General features: G+C 46.2%; 1 protein-coding gene across 3 annotated transcripts in view; it reads left to right on the top strand.

The window, feature by feature from the left end:
- secisbp2 (SECIS binding protein 2) overlaps positions 1–12,006 on the top strand; it is a 159,623-nt gene that overhangs the window by 128,984 nt on the left and 18,633 nt on the right. The gene's annotated exons all lie outside the window — the stretch shown is intronic.

Consider the following 12,006-nt stretch of genomic DNA (forward strand, 5'->3'; position numbering starts at 1 on the left):
TTATAGGGATTCTCCCGTACTTTTATAATGTGAGATATTACTTAAATTATGATCATGCATGAAGGCAATACCTCCATACCACATTATAAATTTAAATCATTAGTCTGCAACAGTAATTATAGAACAAATTGAATTTGTATAGTCTGGCTTTAGAAATGTTTAAATTGAAGTTCTTCCTCCTCACCAGGGTACTAAGGGAGTAGGATGTATGGAAGTAAGTTCTCTAGATATTGTAAAATCTAGCGAATTTGTTGTAAATAAGTCACACCTGAGATTTTTAGAAAACAACTTGTATTTTGTAGCACCGTTAACATTATGAAACATCCCAACGTGCTCCACAAAGACATTATAAAACAAAATATGTCATCAAGCCCAATAAGGATATATATGGGGAAATGACCATAAACCTAGCCAAAGAGGTAGGTTGTAAGGTTTGTCTTAAAGGAAGAAAGTGAGGTGGAGGCACAGAGAGTTCGAGGGAGAAAATTCCAGAGCTTAGTCCAAGACAGCTGAAGGCATGGCGACCAATGGTGGAGCAATTCAAATTAGCAATACCCAAACAACTGGAATTAGCGGAGTGTGATTATTTTGGAGAGTTGTAGGGCTGGAGTAGATTTCAGATAAGGAGGAACCAAACCAGGAAGCGATTTGAATAAAGGATGAGAATTTTAAAATTGAGACTTTGTTGAACCAGGAGCCAGCATTGGGGTGATGTTTGAACAACATTTGGTCCAAATTAGGACATAGGCAGCAGAACTTTGGATAAGCTCATGTTTACAGAGGGTAAGCTTTTGGAGGCTGGTCAAGAGTGTTTCATTCAAGATTCTCTAGATTGGTTCCTGAGGGTTGTCATATGATTGGAGTCTGAGTAAATTGGGTCTGCGCTTTGAGATGATCTCATTGAAACATACAAGATACAGAAGAGAGTTGACAGGATAGGTACAAAGAGGTTGTTTCCTCTGGCTGGGGAATCTAGAACTTAGGGACACAACTCAGGATAAGGGGTTGCTCATTTAATACTGAGATGAGGAGAAATTTGTTTGCTGAAAAGGCTGTGAATCTTTGGAATTCTCCACCTCAGGGAATTGAATGCAAAATTAGGGAGGTTATACTTCAGTATGTGGCCTTACTAGCGCTCAGTATAACTGGAGCTATTTATTTATTTATTTTAAAATATTTTTATTCTCCATTTTCACATTTTCTTCCGAATTTACATGCCACCAACAAATAGTAAACGGTAATGAATACAATGTCAATCCCCCTACCAACAACAACGATCCCATCCTCCCACCAGCCCCCAAACAGCCTGCATGACAATATAAGCATCAAATAAAACTAAACCTCTCAAGGAGGAAAAAAGAAAAAGAATCGCCCCTGGTCACTGTTGACACATATAGTTCACCCCCCCCCTTAATATTCAATGCCATCCAATCCCCGAAAGAGTACCGTGAATGGCACCCATGACTTGTAGACACCCACCCAGACTCCTCCCCTCCACTTCCTCTTGTAAACTCCTCCCCCCAACCTCGATTCCTTCCCCCAACTTTTCACCCCGGCTAGACTCACCAAAACCTGTTCTACCAGGCTCCGATGGCCGCAGCCCCCCCCCAACCTCCCGTTCACTGGCCGGCTTAAACCGGCCTGCGTGCAGGCCCCTACCCGGGTCTCCTCCCCCCTTGCCCGGTCCCAGGAAAACCAAGGAATCCCCTTTCGCACATAACCCCAGCATACATACTCAAGCCCCAAAGAACCATCATTGCAAATGAAAGTCCCAACTCTTCCCTTGTCCAAATATACAGCATTGACTCATTTAGTACATACACCAACACGCACTGAAAAAATAAAGTAACATGAGGCTACATCGGTACACGACCCGCTCTCAGTCCCATTTCTTAATTCTGCCACAGTCCTTCGCAAGCTCCTCCGCTGCTTCCACCATCCCAAAATAAAAGTCTTTGGATTTGTTGGTCACCCTCAACTTAGCTGGATATACTATGCCGCACTGCACCTTGCTGATGTATAGTGCCTTCTTCACCTGGCTGAAGGCAGCCCGCCTCCTTGCCAGCTCCACCGTAAAGTCCTGGTATATGCGTGTACCAGCTCCAGCCCACTGCACCACCCGCTTCTGCTTTGCCCAGCACAGGACCTTCTCCTTCACACTGTACCTACGGAAACACTCGCCTTTGGTATAGGCCTCCACGACCGATGAGCCCGATCCAGTTTGTATCGAGAGGGATCGTCCCCTCCCCCAATAGCTCCGCCAACATCATGGCAAAATACTCCATCGGCCTTGGGCCTTCCACCCCTTCGGGTAGACCCACGATCCTCCGATTCTGCCGCCTAGATCTGTTTTCCAGGTCTTCCATTTTGGCTCGCAGACCCTTGTTGGTCTCTGTCACCTTCCGCAACTCCTTCCCCATCGAGGTGAGTTGATCACTGTGCTGCGATAATACCTCTTCCACTTCCTTCAGTGTCTCGCCTTGCTCCCGCACCTCCACCGCTACGCCTGATACCACCACCCTCACCGGGGCAATCACCTCTTCCACCAGCACTTTCAATACTGCCCCCATCTCCTTCTTTATCGTTTCCATGTGCTTTGTGAACTGTTTTTTAAGTTCCACAACCATCACTTTGGTCATTTCTTCTGCTGTGAGCGATGCGGCCTCCCCTGGTGCGCCAGCCTCCGCTTTCCTTGCAGTTCCTGCGCTGGCTTTTCCACTCACCGGCGGACTTTCATTAACCTCCTTTTTCATGGCTGTTTTTTTCCCAAGCTTGGACATTTCTCCTCCCTGTGCCTTCTTGCAGTTTTTTCAGCCTCCGTTGCCCCTGGGACCGGGCGTTAAAACCCCAAAATTTCTATTTCCGAGCGGGAGCCCTCCCGCTTGCCGTCACCGGAGGTTGCCCTGGAGCACTTTATTTAAGAAAGGTTGTAAATGCTTTGGACAGACTAGGCTTGTAGCCACTGAAGTTTAGAAGAGTAAAAGACTACTTAATTGAAACAAACAAGATCCTAATGGGTATTGTCAGGGTGGATATGGAGAGGATGTTTCCTTTTGTGGGAGAATCTAGTACTGCGTGGTCCTTGTTTAAAAATAGGGATCACCCATTTAAAACAGAGGTGAGGCGAAAAAAATTTGTGTTGAGAGGTTTTGAAACTCTCTTCCTGAAAAGGCAGTGGAAGCAGCATCTTTGAATATTTTTAAAGCAAAGGTGGATAGATTCTTGGTAAGCAAGAGAATGATAGGTTATCAGGGATAGGCGGTGTTGCTAACTTTGGTTGGCTCTTAATTTGTTGCTCGTTGTGTCTTTACTTAATTTGCTCTGTTTCTATAACCTTTGCTCTAGAGTCGCCAGGTATCTTTATGATATCGCCACGAGGTTCAAGTTCAAGTACTGATCAATAACTCGACACACCAATTAGTAAGATTCAAATCGAAACACATTTATTATACACAGTCAATCACCGCTCATGCATAAAACTCTACTTACTAGACTGTCTCTAACACTAAAAGGCCTATACTTAGCTTCGGAACTGGCCCACCAGGTCAGGGGAACAAATGGCCTTTCGTTCCATTCTGAGTCTGCAGGATTCAAAAGCTGGTATGGACTGGTAGCTAGGAGCGCTTATCTCGTAGCGTGCGTTGACTGGAGACTTACTTGGTTGGTGCGAGGCAGGTCACTTTCAAGGGTTGGTTCGAGCTGCTGAGTGACCCTGCCAACCGATTTGAACTTGGGGGCTCTACTTTATAGTCCCCAGGGGCTTCGCGCCGTTCGGGGCAGACCCCGTATCTGGTTCCAAGTGATTGGACAACGTTCCGATCACTTGGATCGATTTCTCCAATACTGGAACCGTTCCCTGATCGCTGGGCGGTCCCAGAGTGTCCGTTGGCCTTCCTTTGTCTTGGCTCCTGCTGGCGCCGAGGAGTCTGGCTTGGCCTTATTCACCTTAAATGTTTCGATTGTTCCCGGGGATCGCTCATTAGTATGCAGATGGCTGTGAGTTTCAGTGCTGTCTGGGCTTCTGCAAGTTCTAATACACAGGAGACTTTGCACTTGCTAGTTTTTCCTGGCTTGGCTGAATTTCCCTTCATTCTTTGCGGACCTCCATTTTAAGTCGCGAAATGGCCAACCCAGGTGGCTACAACCCCTTCGCGTGAAGGATCACATAACTGCGTTGTCTTCACTTCCTGACCGAGCGAGCACTCTTCACTGGCCTCTACAATGACCATAACTATGTATGAAAAATTTTTATCTAACAATTCTAAGTGGCGCTATGTCACAACAGGGACATGCATTACAACAAAAAAAAAAACGGTACCTCTAACTATCCTCAATAAACTATCCTCACTCAAACAATCAAAAATAATCTACAACATTTTAAATGTACAAATAGCAGCAACACAAGTTTGTCTGGCTTGGCAGTCAAGCACAGAGGTTTACATTCTTTCAGTTGTCTTTATTCACAAAATGACGCCGAACGAATGTCCTTTATTGTAGATCATGGGGTTCGGGGGCCTGGTGAAAACCAAAAATAGGGGATCTCATCCTGTATACCGGGGTGCGAGAGCGGTAGGCTCTCCTTCACCATTTCCTCATGCGGATAGCCTGCATGATGCTGCAGAGTATCACCAATACTAGAAGGGATTCAATTACGCATGATAGTGAATACCAGGTTATGAACGTATCACACCATGATGGTGTGTCGGTGACTATCTCAGGGTTAACTATTTCAGGGTGTAGTGTATGGTAGGGGTGGGAATCATTCACGGCCTGTGTGGTAGGGGTCAGGGGGTTCGCATTCGCGCGGAACCGGATACAAATTACAATAACGACGAAAAACACATATGATGTCTTCATTGTTCTCTTCTTTCTTTTCTCTTCCTTTGGTGTCTTCATTGTTGTCTTTCCTTTTCGTCTCTTCCTTTCCGTTTCTTCTCTCTTCTTGGAGCTTCTGGAATTCTGTGGATCAAGCATAGTTTCTGTTACTATCTTGGTTAATATCTTGTGCATTAGCATGTCTGTTTTGTAGTGCCAATTTCCCTTTATAATTTGTCACCATGTGTGACTCCCTCATTTTTTTAAAAACCGAATAGTCAGGACAAGACACTCTTTAAAAAAAAAAAAATACTGAAACAGTGCGAGCCATCTCGCAGGCTGTGCGATTTACCATCCAAGTGTTTAAGGATGTAAATAGCATAGGAATGCAAAACAAAACTTTTTGAACCAAGAGTGCCGAAATGAGGTGCGTATGGGCCGCGACAGATATGATTTGGATGGAATCCCCGGGTAGGACGGTGATCAATGCCTAGTTCCTCTGAACTATTGTCTGGGACAAACTTGTTCCATTAACAGCCAGGGGGCATTAAAGGAGTGGTGACGTGGGGCCGTGAAAAACTTTCCGAGTTTACACACAAAACTTAACGATAACACTAACGAACAAGCATTCAACAAACATGCTGCAGGTTCCATCAGAAAGGACATCATAAATCACATTTGGACTGGGGTGTAACTAGCATATGGAGGCAGAGTAGTGTGGCCAAAGAAGAGAGGAAGGAGGAGTGAAACAAAAATGAAGTGGCCTTGCTGAGGTGTCCCTGCCAGGAGAAGTGGTGGGTAAGCGCTCACAGTTTGCATGGGCCAGCTGGGACCTTGTAGCTGCTGTGGGTGGTGTTCTCTTTCATATCTGGGGGCTAGTCTAGCTGGTGGGGGTCTCCTGCAATCTCGGGCGAAGTGTCCTGACTGCCCACAGTTGTAACATGACCCCTGGGGCACATAAGGTGGAGCAGGCTCTCTGGTGCATTGTTCCCTTGGGTATGGTTCCCTGGGTGGGGGGTTGGGGTTGTTGGTGTCTTTGCTGGTTCGGGGGGCATTTGTGGGCTGAGTCCGTTGTTTCAGGGAGGCTTGACATTCTCGTGCGTAATGTCCTAATTGTCCGCAATTGTAACATTCTTGAGCTTTGGGCTGGGGTTGGCTGTTCCTGCCCTCATTTACCCATGCGGGGTTCTGGTGTGCTTTAACTGGGTTCATTTCTACCTGCTCTTTATCGGGTGCTATAAATGTGGTTTTGTTTTGGACAGATTGCTCCCAGGTGCGGGACAATCTTTTAAAACCCACTTTTCGTTGTGCGCTTCTTCCGAGGGGTCATAATTGGTACAGACTTTTTGTCCTGCCTCTGTGGAATGGGAGAGAGGGGTGCAGGTCCATTTGGCCATGTTGTCTTGGGACAAATGGGCGGGGTCTAAATTGCCGAAAATGGCTGTAAAATGGATCCACAAACGTCCAGCAAATGCTGTGGGGTGTTCTGTTTTTTTCTGTCTGCACTTATTCAGGCCTTCTACTGGGTCACCTCTGTTGTAACCAATCGCGTTTAGGATCGCCGTGTGCATCTCTGCAAGGGTGCCTCCTCCTACATTCTGTGGGTCGGGAAGGGCTGCTACAACCGAAGGGTCTAAACTCAAAACTGTGAGCTTCACTTGCTCACGCTCATCCAGGCCGTACATGGTCGCCTGCTGCTTTACTCTAGCAAAGAAGTGGTGGGGGTCTGAGGTGGGGAGGAACGGTGTGATCTTTTTGCACTCGTCCCGTAATTGGGTCACGGTTAAGGGGGTGGTGTAAAGAAATTCTGCGTCTCCTTCCGATGTGACTGTGCGGTGGGTAGTGACTGGATTCATGGGTGCCTGATCTATCTACTCTGTGGGGGGTTGGGGTGCTTTTCTCTTTTGGGGCTTTCCTTGCACACATGTTCCCTGAACATACCTATGCACGGTTTCATTTAATTCTTGCCAACCTGGGCCGTCTTCCTCATCTAATTGGGATCCAAAGGTGCTCTTAAACCCATTTTGTACTGAAAGCAAAGACTGCAGTTCCGCAATCTGCTTCCTGCATTTCGCATGATCTAATGAGCTTTGTCTGTGCTCCGTGGTGGCAGCATGGAGTGCTCTTAACGCTGCTTTTAAATCGCTGCACTGCCTTTGCAATGCCTCTACCTGTTTCTCTGTCTCTTCTATTACCAGGATCATCCACCTCTCCGTCCTTTGCTGCCAACTTCCTTCTTAAATCTATATTCCCCCTCTCGATCTCACTAACATCGACCTTGCTCATTCGATTTCTCTCTTCTATCTCTTTGCGGAGCGTCAGAACGACCTCCTCTGTGCCTCGCAATTGTGCCAGACAGGACGCGATTGCCATCGGCTTGCGAGCTTTCCCCAAACTTTTCTTATGGATTTCTGACATGTTCCCCCACCAAGTATGTCCTATATTCCTGTTTCCTCATTATCACAGAATTCACTCCAAAGGGGCCATCCTTTCCCTTTGAGATATTTCCTGATCTCTTCTTCCCAAACGGGACACTGTCCTACTCTGCTGCTGGTCGCTGCGACCACAAATTCGTGAGGGTTCATGAGGTGTTCCATTGCCTTCATTGCCATCTTTCTTATCTGAATGCTCTTTTAAAATTTGGAATGAGGGGTGCTAAGGCGGTGCTGTAAACACGGGTACGCCGTTCGCTATATTCCGGAATCCAAACTCCCGACAGTTTTTCGCAACAAAGATTTATCAGTTTTACCTTATAGCCCTGTTAGTTACGCATGCATTAACACGCTTCCGAATTATGAGGATTGATCAGAACTGCTTGAACACTTGCGGTTTTACTGTTCCCAATTGGATTCTCAATTCAAATTTTGGGTTCTCCCGGAGTGGTTAGGCCACTTCTAAGTCAGGCCCCGTCAGAGTCAGCCAGTAAATGTTGCTAACTTTGGTTGGGTCTTAATTCGTTGCTCGTTGTGTCTTTACTTAATTAGCTCTGTTTCTATAACCTTTGTTCTAGAGTCGCCAGGTATCTTTATGATACCGCCACAAGGTTCAAGTTCAAGTACTGATCAATAACTCAACACACTAATTAATAAGATTCAAATCAAAACACATTTATTATACACAGTCAATCACTACTCATGCATAAAACTCTACTTACTAGACTGTCTCTAACACTAAAAGGCCTATACTTAGCTTCGGAACTGGCCCACCAGGTCAGGGGAACAAATGGCCTTTTGTTCGATTCTGAGTCTGCAGGATTCAAAAGCTGGTATGGACTGGTAGCTAGGAGCACCTATCTCGTAGCGTGCGTTGACTGGAGACTTACTTGGTTGGTGCGGTAGCGAGACAGGTCACTGTCAAGGGTTGGTTCGCTGCTGAGTGACCCTGCCAAGAAGGACGATTTGAACTTGGGGACTCTACTTTATAGTCCCCAGGGGCTTCACGCCGTTCGGGGCGGACCCCGTATCTAGTTCCAAGTGATGGACTACGTTCCGATCACTTGGATCGATTTCTCCAATACTGGAGCCGTTCCCTGATCGCTGGCCGGTCCCTCAGTGTCCGTTGGCCTTCCTTTGTCTTGGCCTTATTCTCCTTAAATGTTTCAATTGTTCCCGGGGATCTCTCATTAGTATGCAGATGGCTGTGAGTTTCAGTGCTGTCTGGGCTTCTGCAAGTTCTAATACACAGGAGACTTTGCACTTGCTAGTTTTTCCTGGCTTGGCTGAATTTCCCTTCATCCTTTGCACTTGGCCACTTCCTTTCCATTTTAAGTCGGGAAGTGGCCAACCCAGGTGGCTACAGCGGGGTGCAGATTTGAGGTTACAACCAGTTGAACCACGATTTTGTTAAGTGGCGGAGCAGGTTCAAGAGGACAAATGGCCTACTCCTGATCCTTTTTTCGATGTATGTATGAAGCAGACAGATTTTTGGTCCCTCAAGGAGTCGAGGGATATGAGGGGTGAACAAAAAAATTGAGTTGAAGCTGAGGATCAGTCATGATCAGTGCTCATTAACACTCTGTTGGGATCACTCAGCTCCTGATCTTATTACAGCCTTGGTTCAACCATGGACAAAAGAAATAAACTGGTGAGGTAATTATGACTGCCCTTGGCATCAAAGCAGCATTTGACCGAGTGTGGCATCTAGGACCCCTAACAAAACTGAAGTCAGTGGAAAACTCTCCACTCGTTGGAGTCATACCTGGCACAAAGGAAGCTGGTTGTGATTTTTGCAGGTAAATCATTTCCGTTCCAGGACATCACCACAGGAGTTCCTCAAGTAGTGTCTAAAGTCCAACCATCTTCTGTTGTTTTGTAAATGACACAAAAGCAGAAAATACTGGACAATCTCAGCAGGTCTGACAGCATCTGTGGAGAGAAAAGGGAGCTAATGTTTCGAGTCTGGATGACTCTGTCAAAGCTGGTCTAGCGAATGGCAGAGCAGGCTCAAGCGGTCACCTATTTCCCATGTTCTTGTATTCAATAACTTGAGAAGAAAGAATGGCTGGAGATGGGACAGTAGGTTGCAGGAAAAGCTCAAGGGATGCTTTTTGAAGAGGGTTACTGACAGCAAATTTGAATGAGAGAGAGACAGAATCTGAGTCTAAATGTTGGTGATCATTACAATCAGAAACATAAGCTAGGTGGTCAGTAATTTAGTAGGATTGAGAGTGCTGGAAATGGATCTTGTGTTCAAGTTGAATTCTGAGATGATATGGGGAAAGATAGAAGGAAACCAGTTCATGGGCTAGGATATGGGGGAGCCTTGGAGGAAATTTGGCCAGCTGGGTTAGGGGAAGGTAAAGCAGTTACAGCGGCAGCTAATCAGATGGTCGTAATTTTGGTGGTAATCTTGGGGGGAGACTGTAGCATTGCGGTATTGTCACTGGACTAGTAATTCAGAGGCTCAAACTAATGCTCTGGAGACATGGGTTCAATTTAAAATTCAACTAAATCTGGAATTAGAAGCTAGTCTTGGTAAGGGCGAGTGTGTAAAATCCCATCTGGTTCACTAATGCCCTTTCGGAAAAGAAATCTGCCATCCTTACCCAGTCTAGCCTACAGTGACTCCAGACCCACAGCAATGTTTGGTGACTCTTAATTGCCTTCTGATATGGCTTCTCAGTTCAGGGGCAACAAATGCTGGTCTTGCCAGTGATGCCTACATCATCTCTTAACACAGTTTTTGAAAAATTGCTTGCAGTAGAGAAAGAAGCCACGTGAACCTTTGTATTCCAGGATGATCCTGGAAAGGTAACTAGTTTTCACAGATGAGAGTAAGACTCATTAGCATTTTGAACCAGTTGTTCGCCATTTCCGTTCAGGTCTGTGTCCCTTGGATTTAGAACAGAGTTGAGGGCCTCACTGGAAAAAAGGCCACGGTGGGAGAGAGTGATGGTTATAATGGGGACTAGGGCATCAAAGGTACAGTGAGGGTATTGGTAGCTGATAAATGTTATGATGAATGAAGGGACAAAAGCTGGATAATCAAGAATTTCAGTGTGCAGTTATAGTTGAATTGGAGAAGAGCTTTTTGTCAGCTCCATAAAATAGATTATTTTACAACCTCATGATTTAAAAAAATAAAATTAAACCCTTAAATTCCTGGCAAGGCCATGTCTCTAGGCTTTTTTTTCAGCACCTCACGCAAATGCTGAAACAAACTGTGATTTCAATTGTAAACTACAAATGTTAAATGCTGAAAGCCACATAAAATAAGACAATATTGCTATTCACATGACATACTTTTCCTTTATTCCATCCTTTATTTATTTCGTCCATTTGTACTATTTTAGTTTAAGTTAATCTGACCTGTAGATTCCAAACTTTTATGTAAACGTTTTAATTGTAATGAGCAAGTAAACTCCATAGCAGTCCCTAAAACCCAACTGCACCCAAATGATTAATTTAAGTTTAACCCTGACATTAAAGCATTAAGACCATATGATACAGGAGCAGAACTAAGCCATTGAATCCACTCTACCACTCGATCATGGTGGAATGTTTCTCATTCCCATTCTCCTGCCTTCTTCTTACCTCTGTCTTAAAGACACTCAGTAACTTGGCTTCCACAATCTTCTGCGGCAATGAGTTCCACAGATTCACCATCCTCTGGCTAAAGAAATTCCTCCTCATCTCAGCTTTAAAGATTTGTCCTTTCATTCTGAGGCTGTGCCCTCTGATTCTAGTCTCCAATACAGGTGGAAATATATTCTCCATGTCTATCTAGGCCTCTCAGTATTCTGTAAGTTTCAATGAGATCTCCCCTCATCCTTCTAAACTCCATCGTGGATAGACCCAGAGTCCTCAACCACTCCGTATATAACAAGCCCTTCATTCCTGGGATCATTCTTGAGAACCTCCTCTAGACCCTTTCCAAGGCCAGCACATCCTTCCTTGTATACGGGGCCCAAAACTGCTCACAATATTCCAATGGGATCTGACCAGAGCCTTATATAGCCTCAGCAGTACATCCCTGCTTTTGTAATCTACCCTCTCAAAATGAATGCTAACATTGCATTTGCCGGACTTCCGGTGGCGGCAATGAGTAAGTGAGCCGTACATTCGGGGGCTCTCACTCCGGCGGGATTTGAGGACCTGGTTTTCCGGTTTTGCGGGGCTGTGAAAGGACGGCCACGGGGGGCTAAGGAGCGAGCAGAGCTGCATGGAACTGCGGGAGAGCAGAAAGCAGCACAAACGGGAGAGGAAGGGACAAAGGCAAGGTGCAGGGGAAGCTGACCCGGGAGCAAAGATGGCGGACCTGTGGACCTTGGACCCGGCGATCCAGCAGGTGCTGGAAAACAGGCTGCAGGTGATAAAGAGCAGTTTTGAGTCGTTGAAGCGGGATAACCCACTTCAGAAGGCAGTGGATCAGCTGAACCAGAGACTGGATGCCCAGGACGTAAAAGTTAAGGAGCTGGTGGAGGAGCAGGCGGACGCGCAGACGATTGCTGTACTAGAAGTCGACGGGTTGAAGGAGAGACAGAGAAGACTGCTGGACAGAGTTGAGGAGCTGGAAAATAGAGCCCGTAGACAAAATCTGAGGATCATCGGCCTCCCGGAGGGGGCGGAGGGAGCTGATGCCACAGCGTTCGTGGTGGACCTGTTGATGCAGCTGATGGGGGCTGAAGCCTGTCTGCGACCGCTGGAGCTGGAGGGGGCTCACAGAGTACAGGCGAGACAGGTGCGTCCGGGG

This window comes from Scyliorhinus torazame, chromosome 9 (genome assembly GCF_047496885.1).
Source record: "Scyliorhinus torazame isolate Kashiwa2021f chromosome 9, sScyTor2.1, whole genome shotgun sequence".
Lineage (NCBI taxonomy): Eukaryota > Metazoa > Chordata > Chondrichthyes > Carcharhiniformes > Scyliorhinidae > Scyliorhinus > Scyliorhinus torazame.